The 16,121-nt window shown below is 41.3% G+C and overlaps 1 protein-coding gene across 3 annotated transcripts in view; it reads left to right on the forward strand.

Moving 5' to 3' along the window:
* The first annotated feature begins 219 nt into the window (after positions 1-219).
* Positions 220-16,121, forward strand: part of ST8SIA5 (ST8 alpha-N-acetyl-neuraminide alpha-2,8-sialyltransferase 5) — an 80,540-nt gene continuing 64,638 nt past the window's right edge. For 2 of the 3 annotated variants that reach the window (XM_027816235.2, XM_055699529.1), the window contains exon 1: positions 7,473-7,616. The gene's annotated coding sequence lies outside the window, so the exon portion shown is untranslated. Of the gene's footprint in view, positions 408-7,472; positions 7,617-16,121 lie in introns of those variants that run through there. The other variant, XM_027816234.2, reaches the window with a different exon arrangement.

Consider the following 16,121-nt stretch of genomic DNA (forward strand, 5'->3'; position numbering starts at 1 on the left):
CCCGGAGCTCCTCCCTGACGGTAGCCCCTAACACCGCCATGACCCCCGCCATTCCCCGGTCCCTGAGGGTCTCCCGCGTCCCTCAGAAGAGCAGCGGCTCCCGGGGTACCGGGAGGGCACGGGGAGGGCGGCGGGCAGTCTGAACGCGGGCACCCCGCCACCACAGGAGCTTATGGTGTCCCTAGGTTAATTCTCCCGGGGCCAGAGAGTCCCGACCGCGGCCATCACGTCAACCCGGTCAGGCGTGCCGGCTCTTGAGGGGAACGTTAGGTGGAGCCCCGTCCCTTCCCCGCAGCGGGGCCGAGGCGACGGCAGGGCCTCACCGCCCTTCTGGGCCGGCCCGGGTGGGTTTCCCTCTCCGCTTGTTTAACGGCAGAGCGGCAGGTTTGACTGCTTGCTTTGAGCAGGTAAGTCAGGCTGGATGCCATAACCCCTTATTAGTTACTTTAAAAAATAGGTTACATGACTGGTGGGTTCCCTGTGGAAATGTGAAGATGACATTGTGTCCCTTTAAAAATAACTTCTGTCACGCAAGACGCTAAATTAATAACAGCGCTTCACATTTTTTAATACAGGCTTTCACCCAAAAATGTCTTTTAGAAATATTAGGTAATTAAATTGTCAAGTGTAGAGTGAGTGCGTGAATGTCTTGGCTGAAAACACCAACTTCTGGGATAAAACTAAGAGAAAACTTACATAGTAACACTTCATATGGATTGAGGATCGGATGAGTATTATGCAAACATATTGTTATATACAAAACCCTATGGGTGGAATACATGGCCATTTTCAGCCATACAGAATGAATGCAGAAACTGCTTCCAGCCTCAGGCATGGAAAATCACTGTCCTGTTACTTTCAGGAGTAAGGAGAACTAACTTGCAGGTTTTTATGCAATTGGACAAAATTTAATACAATCAAATACCTTTAAGATATCAAATTGCAAAAGCAAGTACTCATGAAGGAGCAGAAAGTGGGAATGTGATTAGGAAATTGTGGCCTGCAGGTGTTTGGGTTTTTTTGTTGTTTTGTTTGTTCTTTTTATTAAACAGCAATTTCAGTAGTCATAAATGGCTATCAAGAGTTCAGAGTTATGCTTTGCCTCAAAGGCATTGCTTGTTTGATTAAAGAGCAGGTATTAGTTGCACCATGCTCCTCAAAGCAGTACTGTAACAGAGGAAACGCTAGATCTGAGAGCTCCAGACCTCCTTCTCCCAGATGCTTAGCAACTTCACCTTGAATAGGCTGCAAGCCCAATGCCTTTGCTGCCTTGTGAGTACCTGTATTCAGAACAAAGTAATCTCTTTGACCAAAGTCCTTTACCTAGGCAAGAAAGAAAAAAGCTGAGAGCTTCTTGCCATTCAGCCCCTGTGACCTTACACGTGCTGTTTTATTCATCTTTTTCGCTGAACAACCAGAAATGTTCACCAGATACTTCACTGGCAAGCTTTTTCTACCCAAAGGCTCATTTTTCTTCCAGGGGTTGTGAGGCAGGCATCAAATCACTTCCTTTAATCAACCTGGTTGTCTCACAACAGAGAAAAGGTACTGTTGTTTTGTTCTGAAGAGCTGGGCAGCACTCTCATGGACTTCCTTATGCAGAGTGAACTTCAGCTCTGTGCACAGTTCTCTTGTCAACGTGGAGATTGCTTCCTCAGGACTTGATGGCTGATTACAAAAGCAGCTTTTCCTTGTGCCAGTGTGCATGCATGCACACAGTTTTAGGACTGTTTTGCACAGCTGGTGCTCTGCCATGATCCTATAAATATAATTGAAATTCACTTTATTTTCCTGCCTTTTTTACGTTCCAATTTATGCCAGTCTGTGCCGGAAAACAAACCTTCCAGAACAGTTGAAAAGTTTCCAAATTAACAGGCTCCCTAAAAAAAGCCACCTTTGGAGTTTACTGGCTTGCCATCTTCATGGGTATTTTATTCTTTATGTGACCTTTCCATTTAAAAATGAGAACTCTTACACAAAACATCTTTCAGCCTGTACACTACCTGCAAAAATCTTATTACAGGTGCTAACCAGTCCTTTTCCTGCCTTTTTTTTTTTTTATGATTATTTTGTTTTTTTACTGAGTCCAGCCTTCTTTTGTATTTCTGGAGCATTTACTGTCCTTGTTCTCTCTGCCACAGCATCACCTTCAGCCATGAACATGGAGAGTACTGTACTAACCCCCTTCTGATTGTATCTTCAGTAAAGCCAATCAACGAAGCTAACTAAAATGAGCCTAAAGAATCAAAATTATGCGTATAGAAATGGCTCAGCCCAAGAGCTGTGTGGCATTCAGCACACATTTTAAGGGCAAAGCCAATAAGGCTCCCTTGAGCAAAGCAATTCCAAGAAGCTCTATCAGGAATGACCAGTCTTGGTGAACCCACAGATACAGGGTTTGATTTCTCTAAGGAGTCTCTGGATCGCTATTAGTCAGGAAGTGAACAGATTAAGACTGGAAGCTCCCAGCCTGAGCCAGAGGTGGCAGCCAGGTTCCTGCACTGGTTAAACCACTTTGGGCACTTTCAAGTCTGGGGTGGAGGAGTTGGCACTTCAAAGCCCAGTTGTAGCAGTTGCCTGCGGCATTCAAACTTTATCTCTGTCTGCAACCTGCCAAGGCAGATGTGCCTCTTTGAGCAATGGGTATCGGAGGGCTAAGGCACAATGTGAGATGGCTGGAGGAAGGGCACCCTCACTAAAGAGGGTGCAACAGCCCTCCAAAATGATCATATTAATCCAGGCTGGTGAAGCAGATCCAGAGTCTCACCAGTGTCCTCTCAAATCACATCTATGGTAAGGCTTGTGATACTCAACTTGATGCACTTTTTTTTGAAAAAGTGGCTCAATATAGCCCTTTTAAGCAGAAGTAGTCCAAGATCATAGAATGGTTTGGGTTGAAAGGGACCTTAAAGATCATCTAGTTCCACCCCCCTGCTATGGGCAGGGACACCTTTCATTAGACCAGGTTATTCAAAGCCATATAACTCTCTGAGAGCTACTGTGGGGAGGTGAAAAGCATTACTGCTACAATAACATCACTGTTAAATATTTCTGCTTATCTGAGTGATGATAGGATAGTTATAAGAGCTTTTTGTGTAGTCTTTCATTCTTCCAGGGACTCCCATCTTCTGACATAATGTCTTCTTCCCTCTTCTAACAGTCACGAGGAGTTTACTAGTATGATAAATGTCTTCACAGTAAAAAATGGCATTATAAAACCTGACTGTAATCAGGGATAAAAGCATCTGTTGTGGTGCTGAACATTTGTTCATGGTCAGTTCTTCACAAAACAGTTATTTTTCATTTTACAAGCAGACGGATGACTTTTACAGTGCCTCTCTCCCCCAGTGTTCCCTGAGAGCTGAAAAATAAAATTTGTACTCTTCAGTGTCCCTGACATAAATGTGAGGCATCAGGTTTCTGCAGAGCAGACAATTTTGTCAGTGATGCATGAGACAAAGTAGCATCCAAGCCATTCTTTCAAGTTTTTATTTGGTCATAATGTCAACAGGTCAATAGACCTGTTTTTGTCATTAATGGGAACAGATACGAACTTTTTTTTATCCTTGGCCTGTGTATGTTTCATAATCAAATGTTCCTTTAGAGCTAGGAAATTAACATCAGAAAAAAAAAAAAAAGGGAAGAATTCTGCTCTTAGGCACTGCCATATGTCTTTCCAGGTGGAAATATAACAGGGTGCAGTAAGGCAAGGATTTTGGAGGGACAGTGTTGTGCTTGGGTGTTGGAAAGCATATGGTGCAATAATATTCCAGCTCTGACTGTGAATTTTCCTTCTCTTGTCTTCTCTGGCAAATATGATTGTTCTAATATATATTCAACTACTCTGTTTGTGTCTAGGAATAGAGTGTTCCTCTGTCGTCAAAGCTACCTATTAGATCAGGTCTCGCTTCAGAGAGAACCCCAGAAGAAGCAGAGAAGTAGTACGAAAAATTTCCTCACTAGTTGCCTGAGCCACCACTATAATGTAGAAGCGGTAATGGAGGCTTGGATTTCAATGGCCTTAATGGAGACTTTAGGATGCTGAAATTCCAGGAGAAGGAATTCCTCCCCATCTTAAAGCAATAACTGCTCCAAAGAAAAACAGTGCTGGTCCTCAGCCAATTTTTGTGCCGCTGCAGTAATGCTGAACTGCAGTTGGCTTGGTCTCAGGAATTCCTTCCTAGCCTTGGAGGTGACTGCATGGAAAGTATTACATTTCAGAATTTATTATTTATTGTTTAAGTTTTTCAGTGTTCTTTTCAGGGCATCATGCTGCAGAAGCATTAGCAAAACCTGAGCTCCCATCATCCTTCTCTTCTGTGCTTGACCAGGCTTGTCTTGGACTACAGAGGGAGCTTCACATCTCCAGGGCCTTCATGTGCTTGGAATCCAGGGATATTCTTCAGATCCATGTGTAATCAGAGATTATAGCAAAAAGTAGTAGAAGTAGTTATATTTGTTTCAGTACTATCTTTGAGTATCAGGTCAGTGTACAAGACAGTTTCGGGGTGAGGCTGTTGCTTGTGGTTTCTGAGGAAAAAGGCATACATCTCAGGTACTCAGCAGTTTTGACATAAGAAGCCTGTGCAGGGAAGTTTTTGTGTAATCATCAGCAGTTTAATAGCAGGTTTCTATTTTGAAACTGGAGGGGGTTTTATGTCTCCTAAAACATACCATTATTATCTCTAGAGCTATTGTCTCTAATGTAACTGGAGATATTTGTATTGTCCAATCCTTTTTAAAAATCCTATTAGGCTTTTTACCTCTGTGATTTCTGTCTGCATAAAATCCCTTAGAGAAAAAATTACCCCCTTACAAAGTTCCCAGCACATATACCACTGAGGGTATTTCTACAGGCGTTCTGCATTGTGGTGTCCAAGCAGGTGGCAACCTGAAGCTGTGTTTGCCAGCGTGGGTGAAAGTAAGTTGTGGACATGTATTTGGGCAAGGCTCAAATCTGCCAGCTTTGCAGTGTGGTTGTAGTAGAGCTGTAAGCAACAGCACCTAAATACTGAGTTGCTCACTACATTCCTAAAACTAGCTGTGCCTCTATCTCTCTTCTTCCTTTCCCTACCTTTTCTTGCCTTGCCTTACCTCCTTCTTGCCTGTTGTCCCCAGAAGCTGAAAATGCAAAATAATGCAAACTAACTCAATCTCATGCACAGTATATGCAAAACAAATATTGCAGATTCTGTTATAAAGTGGAATCTGAGTTGTGATTCCAGGCAGTGAATTGTGAGCATCACCTGATAAGCCTTGGTAGTGGCACACCAAATATTCATCAGACTGTTTATCTGCCCTGCTGCAGTGCCATTGTGGATACCTGTATATATTGGTTGTATATACTGGTTGAATGAACTGGGCATCATCATCACTGTGTTCTTGACAAAATGCTTGCTCTTACTTCACAGATACAGAGCAGGGCAGAGTTGGCAACATCTATGGGAATGTCATTTGTAGCAAAATGGTAGCAGCATCTTGCTTTCCCAGCAAGTGCATGCTCTATTAGCACTCTCCACCTGCTGAGTCTTTAATTCTATTGTGTTTTATATTTTAATATATTAATATAATTTGCTCCACAACCACAGCAAAAGAAGGTAGCAAGGTTTTCTAAGGGTAACAGTGGACACTGCTGTGTTGATAGCAGTAACCCTTGGAAGCAGTAGGACCTCATCTTGGCCCTGCTCATAAGCGCCAGATCTCTTCAGGAGACTGTACATGCACCTTTACAGCATTTTAAACATTGATGCCTTTTAATCTGCTTTGCTTCTCTGAGGGATAGCTCTCTGTGAACAATCATGCCTGAGATAGTCTGAACTTGCTGTTTCTCCTTGATGATCAGGATCTGATGAGAGCATTGTTCTCCCTTTCCTTTTTACTGCCTTTTCTGTGAGAAGAATCAATATTTTGAAAAATTCAGAAATGTCACCTTAAGGAGTTTATAATTCCTTCTGTCCATGTCCTGCTGGCCCACTGTTATCTGGTGATGGTGATGGTGGTAAATAAAGGATGAAGTCCTATTTCTAGAAGTCTGAACACAGTAAGGAGTAAAAACACAGTGAGAAACATATGTAGCAAACCTTCACAAGTCTGATAAAAAAACAGCTCGCTCATGAGGTTTTGAGAAACATTCCCATAAACTGCAAGGCTCTGAAGTGAGTTTATTGTGGGGCCTGGGTGCTGGGTCCTCCTTATAACCACTGACTCTTCTCCATCAAGTGTATACTTGGGTGGCAGTGAAACATTTTATCTCTCCTATTGCCTTTTCTCCCAGGGAATCCTGCAAATGTCTCTGGTTTGGGAGTTCCAGTCTACCAATGGGAAAGTTACAGTATGGTACAGTCATTAATTTCACTGTGCTGTGAGTCCAGATTTACTGGTGGTATGTTTTAAACAGAATGAGTTGCCCAGAGCTTTGGGAAAGCACTTAGTGGGAATGTCAAGTACACTGATAAGTTACGACAGAATTACAGGGATTGCAAATTGTACCAGAAACAGAGAAGTCCTGCAATACAACTTCTTGCCCATTATCTTATCTACATGAGTGTATCTGACCAAGCTTGCACATTTATCCAGCTTTAAAACTTCAGCCCTCATTTGGGGTGTAAAATGTGATGTAGAGTTGATAAGCCAGGGACGTTGCTCCAGATGTCATTAGCAATCTGTTTTTATTGTTCAGTGTTACTGGAGATCTACCTGGAGGCTTTTAGCAGGAGCAGAAAGCTGCTTTGTGCTGTGTGTTAAACAGTAGCAGGCGGTTCTGGCCTCAATTAGATATTAATCTAATAGCCCAGATTCTGCAAATTTTTACCTATTTTGTTACCACTATACTCATGTGAGTGGCCCCAAACAGGTCAGCATTTGAGTCAAGTTACTCATGAGACAGTTTGTAGGTTTAACCTGTAGATTCAGTGTTTAAGTCAAAATTATGGAAGAAACAAGTCCTCTGCCCCTTTTTATTGCTTTTCAGCAGCCATACCTAGCAAAAGTTGCATTGATTTAGAATTTTAGAATTAGAATCTTGTTCACATTTGAAGAGAAATAAACCCCTTCAGAGACCATCTAAATGCTTCTTTTAGACACAAAAATAAAGCTTGGTAGTAGAAATACTCCTTAGAGAAGTTTTATTGACTCCAGGGGATTTCAGTGCCTCTGGAGCAACTGAAAGAACGGTTTCCCGAAAAGGCAAGGATTTAGCTCAAGCAAGAGGCTTCCCCTGACACAAACAGCTGTTTCTTGTCACAGAAGAGAGAAAAGCTGCAAAAGAAATAGGACATAAAGCATGGAGCGAATAAAACTGCTGCTTCCCTGCAAACACCCCTTACAAAGTCTTGAGCATAGGAGGGCTTTGCAGCTCGTGATGCAAAGGGCAGGGGGTGGGTTTCGTGGGCTGGGCTGAGAGTTGACATCAAGAGGAAATTGAAACCCAGCATTGGTGGAAGCTGTCTGTGATGCAGAGGTGAAGGCTGGCTCTGGCTTGACGCTTAGAGGAGGCGAGAGAGGGGGACAGCCTGCGATTCCAAGAGTGAAAGAAGCAGGAGTCCACGAGTGGAGGAGAAACAGAGAGAAAAGGGCAATCTGGCATAATAGGAGGGCAGCCACAGCATGTGTAGAAGGTAAATAAGTAATCACAGTAAAATAAGGGGCAATTTGAATGAAAAACTACTGGTTGCTGCTGCTCTCCTGGTCTGGCTGGATTTCTTGCAGATGATATGTGGTGTTCTTTCTACAGCATGTTGCTGATACGTTTGTGCAAACCTTTACAGGACATCTAGCTCCATAGTGATCTGCATTAATCTGAAAGCTTTGTTAAAAGTTGTGAATCAACTCCAAACACAAGAGAATTAGTTTTCAAACGGTGATTGTTTTTTTTTTAAAGTAAAATACATTTCTATGGAAGAAAATGAGCATTCAGAGACAAGCATGGCACATTTGTAAGATGCGTGCATGTTATGGGAGGTGGGATTGCAAGCTAAAGATCACTGGCAATTAGCTGCTGAACTTCACATGTGCTTTAGATTGCTTCCTTTAGATGTGTGAGTGTGCTCTTAACACCTACACTGAACATAGTTGCTAAAAAGTCTTGGAGTATTTAACTAATTCTAATAATAGTTTCATATGTTAAGAGAATGATGTGGAATTATAGAAGTAGGAAATAAAGAGGGATCATAATGGAAACTGACTGTGCGATGAAGTGTAAACAAATCAGAAGTCAAATTAAGCCCTATTAAATCTGACTCAGTTATGATTTGCCTCAACTTGACTTCTCCGGGTTTGCAGGGTGTTTTTTCCTGTGCTACCTAAATAGTATTTGAGCATTGTGCAGATGCTGCCAAGTTAATCAAACGAACAGTCGTTTGAGCACAAGCATGAGTTTTAGGGATGACTGATCAGGGCATTTGCTGAGGCTTCAGGTCATATGGGACCCTGTTAAACTAAATAGTAATGCAAATCATCCAGTGTGTGCATGGGAATGGGAGAAGAAAGGAACCTGTATCTTGGCATCTGACCCTACAAATGTGACATTGGCTTTGCCCTTGAAGAGATTTAAGATCTTATTTCCTGTTTCCAAGTAAATCTCTTATCTAGGATCTACTATCCACTATCCACCAATATGCCGAGAGATTGCAGTAATGAATCTTTCCATCACATCCCGGGGAGGCTGCTAGCAGCACTGCACTTCTCTGACATTACACGCTCTAATTACATGGAAGGTTTTTAAGAGTGCTGAAACATCTCAGAAAAAAGGAAAAGATAAAAACTAAGATTTCAAAAAGTGGCAGACCAGGATAAAGATGAACTCCAACAGAGAAAATGCAGCTTGTTTCATTTTGTGCTTGTTTCATGGGCAAAAAAGATAAATATTAAAATACTTAGCTCTTCCTGCAGGAATGCAGAAACCACAAAGACAGGCTGCAGTAATTGCAAATAAATGCATTACAGAGGGATGATGCATCACCCCTGCCCTAGTACAGCTTTGCTTTGAAGAACTAAATGACTCTCCAGCTACCCATTCTCTCCAGCCCTGTGCTCAGCAGTGTTTTGCACCCTGTCTCTGGGCAGAAGGCCAGGATGCTTATGTCCATAACTACCTTTTCGAAAGACTTTTTCACAGATATAGCATAATGAGAGATTTGATGGAGTAATTAGGTGTAGTATTTTAAATTAACAGTAACCAAACAACTTGATTTTTGCCCCCAAATGATCCAGATTTTGTAATGGGCAGGAGTAAAATAAGCTTGGTTTAGGATCAATGTACAGAAGTGCCTAAACTTGTTTTCTAGAATAATTCTAAGATTTCTAAAGCATGTGAATGCATTGTGGTTTTGAAAGACACCAACTATTTCTGACTAAGGCATTTAAAGACTACAGGTATTTCTGACCACTAGTGTTGGTTTCAGCCACGTCTAAATCTCTGCTTTTGCAAAGTGATTTCATTCTGGGCTGTTACTCCATTTACTGTAATATTAACTAATTTTTAGAAGTCCACTTCATATTTCAGGCACAAGTGTGTATTTCTAAAGTATTGGAAAACAGCAGTGTTTCCCTATCAGGAAAAGTGAGAAAATGGGAGCAGAGTCATAGAGTAGTAAGTATTTGCATTTATATAGCATCTCTCAAAGGATATAGAAACACTTTGAAAATATTGTTGCCCAAGATCCAGGGAATTTTCATTAAAAGGTTGTGTGATATTTCCAGATCTACCACTAACTACACTGAATGTGATGAAGGAGATGCAGCCAGGTGTTTCTGACTTCCCAGAGGTCTCACTTCCCATGGGAAGGGAAACTTGGAAAATGGAAGTCAGTCTATCTTATTAAATAGCTCAGCTGTTCGTTCTCTGACCCATAGACGTGAAATACTCTGGATGATACGTGGGGAGCCATGCATGAAGGAAGGGACAACCTTAAGTTTTACAGCTCAAGTCTAACTGTCTCGAGCTTTGACAGCACAGCTGATGATATTCATATGGGATTTAATTAGAATAGCCCGTTTTTACTGAATTCTGAGAATGTCAGTTTGCTAATTTTACCTTGTGTTCCTTTTCAGACCAGACTTTACCTGGAAAGCATTTTTTAAATTGGGTTGTGGGAGATTTATTAGGACACTGAAAGTGACGGACTAGAGATGTGATCAATAGTTTGTTGTTGGGAAAAGGGGTGCTGGAGGATGTGTTGCAGATCAAGCGAATTGCTCTAATGGGACAAAAAGTCACAGACCAGGAAAATTACCTTTTATTGTATTTGCTCATCATCATCAGTTATAACCCTTAGTGTTCGTTTATCACCTTTCCAGCGACTATTCCCCAAAGAATTAGGATGCATTTGCCTTACAAAACTCTCAAGAGTGTGATTCTTGCTATTTCAGTATTAAGACATGAAAAGGATTGTTGTAAAATGTTTAAATTTATTGCTTATAACTGTCAATACAGTCTCTGCTAGGAATATTAGCTTTAATTAGTACAAGAGAAATAGCTTACTAAAAATCTCACTGGGTCTCTGGATCTTAACAGTGAGGATGTACACCCACCGAGGAGCTTTTAGCTCTCTTTTACAAGAACAGAAAGAGAAGTACAACCTCTGAAATGAAATCTCACTCTACCATCTCTGGCCTTTAATGCTAAGTTAGAAGAGCATCCTTCTGTGTGACAAGGTTAAACACAGTATTTCTGCATTCTTAGCTGCTTGTGTGCTTTTAGCAAAATGCCTCTTTCTAGTCCTGTAACACTGGGCAAATCAGTAGTTCCAAGTTTTAAATTCAGTTATGTATATCCTGACTTGAGATCTGAGAAAGAAACAGCTGTTGGCCTGTTTTTACTGGAAAAATGAAAGCTGTGTACTCAGTTATCAATTCTGTTTTTCTGCTGCTTCTGTCAATACCCCATAAGTGATTCTACATGTAAAAATTGTGCACGATCATCTTTGTTGGAGGGTCTGTATGTTCCATGGGATCCTGACAAGCGTTCAGTGTTTTATAGTTCCTGAACTATTTAATGCTATCTCCTCTTTTAAAACAATTTCTTATTTTTCAACCATATTTATTTTACATTGATTTTAAAATTCTATAACTTTGAATATTTCAATTATGATATATTTTTCAGTATCCTAGTAAGGGGCTTTTACCTATCAATATTATTTCAGTGCTCAAGTCATGTAGTTTGTGACATTTCTAGAATGCAACATTCTGTTCTGAAAAGAAAAGCAAATATCATTCAGTTTTAATGGATGTCTACATCTGTATTTATTGATGTAAAGATAAACATAAATACATTAAGGACCTCCAGTTCAATGGACATCTAATTTTTGGAAATAAGACTACAACCAGTGGAATTTTCTTAGCATGGGCAGTTTCCTATAACTACAGCTGAAATCTATACACTTCCCAGTTAGACAACTAATAATATCAGTTTCAAAGAGCAGATTCAAAGTTCTGTAGATATCTATCCCCTTCGCTTCTCAATAAATCTATTTTGCAAGAGGTTTGTATTCTTTATGATGAAACCCAAATATATTGCTATGTTATATGTTGGAGTAATCCACAACTTTTAGCAGCCTATGCTCTGGAATGAAAATCACTGGATGACTGGGAATGTTGCTTCTTACAAAACAATTTGAGCTCAGCAAAAGTGTGTGGCTCCTATTGCTTTTCATCTAAGCTTTTGACATCTCTTAAGGCTTAGAACAGAGTGAGAGGTATTATTAGTTAGGTAAATGAATCCCACCTGCAGTGCTTTTCGTTATCTAACAAAATAGCATGGTTTCAGTTAGGGGTGAAAACAAATTGCTTGTGGTCCTAGACCTCAAAATTCATCATATTTTCTGGGCCACGTAGCAGATTATTTCTTATATCATTTTTTTCACTGTTGATTAATTTTTAGCAGCACTATGCAGATAGATAGAGAGGAAAGAAAATCTGTTCCTGAGACAAATTACTAAAGTTTTGTAGAATTTCAAGGCAAATTTATTAAGTGGACTCCTGGGAGTATTCATTCAAACATTACAATAAGCTATTAAGAGAGTCTGTGGAATCTCCATCCTTGTAGATACTCAAAACTTACTGGAGAAAGCCCAGCACAACTTGTCACTGTTTCAGAGCAGGCCTTGCTCTGAGTAGCATGTTGGACTAGAGGACCTCCAAAAGTTCCTGCCTTCGTAAATTAATCTGTATGAGTTTTTGGCTCTATGAACATGAGAGTTCAATCCCAGTTTAGCCATGGAATCTCATCATTTGAGCTGAGTCGACCTGTTACCCTGATCTTAGTTCCCATTACATATTCAGACTATTTGGCCAGTATTGATGCTCCCAGTCTGTCCTTCTGTGTTCACTATTCATTCCATGAAGCTTGATACCTCTCCTTTCTTCCAGGAATTTTTGGGTGATGATGAAATTTTAACTGATGACATTAAAATTAAATGTTGACATTTAGATGAAAACATCCTGTTTTCTTGGTTTCTCCCCCTACCAATAACAACTAGAATGCTTTTTAAAGAGGAAAGAAATTAAAACAAATCTATGAGGAGGAAGGTGGTTTGGGTGGGTGATAATGTCATCTGTACATTGGGCTTAATCCATGTTAGGTAGTGTATTTGAGGGTACTGGTGGATGAAAAGCTGGACATGACCCAGCAATGTGCACTCACAGCCCAGAAAGCCAACTGTATCCAGGGCTGCATCAAAAGCAGCCTGGACAGCAGGTCATGGGAGAAGATTCTTCCCCTCTATTCCACTCTCGTGAGACCCTACATGTGTTTAGTTCTGGGGCCCCCAGCATAAGAAGGACATGGACCTGATGGAGCAAGTCCAGAGGAAGACACAAAAATGATCAGCGGGCTGGAACCCCTCTCCTGGACAGGGTTGTCCAGCCTGGAGAAGAGGAGGCTCCAGGGCGACATTATTGCAGCCTTTCAGTAATTAAAGGAGGCTTGTAAGGAAGATGGGTATACATTTTTTAGCAGGGCATGTAGTGCTAGGACAGGGAGGAATGGCTTTAAACTAACAGGGAGGAGATTTATACTAGATATAAGGAAGAAATGTTTTACACTAGGGATGGTGAGACACTGGCACAGGCGGCCCAGAGAGGTGCCCGATGGCCCATCCCTGGGAACATCCAAGGCCAGGCTGGACGGGCTCTGAGCAACCTGATCCAGCTGAAGGTGTCCCTGCCCATGGCAGGGGGCTGGGCTGGAGGGACTTTGAAGGTCCCTTCCCACCCAAACTATTCCATGATTCTATGATTAATCTCACTTAGTTTTAGTTGTAAAGAAGCTTAGAGCTTTTGTCTAAGCAATAGTAATTTAAGTAATTCCTGTAGTCAGTGGGGAGAGAGAAGCACACCCAATGGCTGATTTACCTGTCTACCTTAAAAAACAATAAAATATTTCTGGAGATGCCTGTTTCCATCTGCTGGTTGTAGCAGGAGTCTGCTGAGCAGCTCTTCTATCACTGAGAGCGCTAAAATTCAGTCAAATGAATTCTGCATTTTACCCTCCACACACGTGTTCTAGGCAGGCCCACAGCAAAAGCCAGCACACGTTTCTTCCAGAAGGGAAGTGGGATTTAATTTTCTTAAAAAATTCAGTTCAGAAAAAGCACAGTATATATTCTTCATTAGATGTATATTTAAGTAATGCTATCAAGATTGAGCATTAATGAGACTTTTTGCCACTTCTAATGTAATATGCTGGTTGTGTTTTCTCTTCCTGTGTAATGTGACACCCAGAAAATTTAGTTTCTGTTATTTGCAGTAAACAGAGCAAAAACCCAGAGGTGAAGGAGTCTAGTGCCTGAACTGTGGAAGTTAGACATGCAAAAAGAAGACATTTGGATCATGAACTTTAGGACCTGGGTATATTTTTATGCAATTTTTTTTGGTCAGAAGGTAGTCTGGTAGTCTGGTATATTATTTACAGTTAAAGTATTTGAGTGAATGGACATAGTGTTAAGAATTTCCCATGTAAATAAAAAGTAGGGCTTGTAGTTCTCCTTAATCTACACGTACAATGTTCATTGGTTCCCAGGGAAACCATTAAGGTAGGATTTGAAGAGTACAAATGAGAAAATATGATAAAGCAGAGCTGGAGGATGAATCTCATATAAAAGTCTCTGAAAGTGAGTGAGCAACCCTGAATATTAACTAGATTTGAGGTGGAGGTTCCCAGTAGTGAATGAGGACCAAAGAACTGATCCTAAGAGTGTGCAGAGTATTAAATGATACAAAGAAAAGTAATTTTAGAGATGTGACGTGGTGTTTTCAGCCTACATAATACCTTAATCCTCAGACCTACTATTCTAAAACCATCAGCTGTGGTTAATCAGGAATGCTTACAGCAGGGATTGAAATGGCCAGTTCACTCCTTTTTTCCAATCAAATTTTGCTTTCAACTACACTGCTGTCCTATGTGCTTCTGAAGGTAGGATTCAGTACATCATCTGGATCTTCTTTTCACTGCAAGCCAAATGAAAAATTACATTTGACTCACTTGCTATACAAGCTGGTTAGTTTTCCCTCTGGACATTCATTGGTCAGTAACACCCCCCACCCCCCAATTTTTATATGTCTTAAAATGTATTTTCATTGTGTTTCTAAGACATCTGGGTGGAGCTGAGTCATTGTTCCTAACCTAGTCCTGTACTGGAGCTGTTCCATAGGATGGGAGATTTTTCAGTCTGGCTGGTTCATGCCATTTAGCTTGTGCCTCTGACTTCCAAGGTCCCTTCCTAGCTTTTTACACTTACTTCCTCAGTTTTCCTTATGCAGGGCATGAGGGATCATACTGGTATTCTAGCTTAATCCCTCCTGGGGACAAACAGGAAGGCAGGCAGTGGTACACATGCTGAGTGACACAATTTCATCAGCGCAGTCTTTAACTACAGGGAAGCTGCATCTCTTTGCTAACTAACCCATGTGGTGATGCTCACCATCCTTTCTGAGTCAGATTAACTCTTACCTGGAGGCTGAAAGGAGCTGTCTGAGTGTCAAGATAGGCAGAGTTCTTGCCACTCTCAATAGCTTGGCTCTATTTTTGCTCTTTTTGCACATGATAGTTGACTCTCCAGACTCTGAGAAAGAACTGTTACCCTCTGATATTAAGGCCAACACTTGAGCAGTAGCAGATGTCAGTGTCTCTGGGTTGCCATGTGAGTTCTTCTCAAATGAGGCAATGAATGATGTGTCTGTTATCGTTGCTGGGAAGGAGAAATTATAATAACCCACCATAGCCAGTGTTGGCCATAGCATAACCACACCAAAAGTCATCATCCAAAGGCTGGACTGAAAGTCTCTTAAGATCAATACCAACTCCTGGGGTTGAAAGTTTGCCCAGCTGGAGCTGGCAGGTCTGGTCCTATCTGTGCATGGATGATGCAAAGGACACTGCTGGCTACCCTTTCTCCTGTGCTGGTACATCCCCCTCTCACCCATACTGAAAATATCTGCTGCACGCTGGCATGTTGTGAACTCCATGGTGGATGGTGCACACTTCTCCATGTGCAGTAATGTCAGGTGGACACGCAGGAGCTGCAGTGCAGTAGAGCTTTGCAATGGGTGGGGTTGTTCTAAAGGTTTTTTTGTAATGGAAGTGTAATGGATGAATTCTTCATCCTTTCTCACTAGGTGTTATTTCATTTATCATCAGAGATCCTTGCTTTTCAAGAGTTTATTCTTTTTTAGTTCATGGCTGGAGACTTAAAAAATTAACATCTCATTAGTTTATTATAATTTTGAAAACTAATTCTCTGAAACCTCTGTTTCTATTTTGCTGGAATCTCACACTGTAAAATATAGAAGAGTTTGTGTCCTTCAGAGTGGCCTTAAATAGCAGTAGCACAAAGAAAGCAATCAGATGCCATTAGCATCCTTCTGCTGGACTAATGGCCAGCAAAATCTGGTGAAGATGCCTGGAGCTTTCTACCATCACTGTTGTGATTTTGTACATAATTGCCCATGAGCAGTGACACAACATCCAGCTCACCTACGCAACATTTATCTGAGTCATAGCATCACACCGTCAGGCCTGTGCACCTGCACGTCCCTCCCCAGCAGTGTGCCAGCTAAGGCAAAGTGAGGCCAAGCACTTCTCCCAGAGTTACACAGTGAGGTAGTAGCATTTCTGCAGTTAAAAA

This window comes from Falco cherrug, chromosome Z (assembly GCF_023634085.1).
Source record: "Falco cherrug isolate bFalChe1 chromosome Z, bFalChe1.pri, whole genome shotgun sequence".
NCBI classification, from domain to species: Eukaryota; Metazoa; Chordata; class Aves; order Falconiformes; family Falconidae; genus Falco; species Falco cherrug.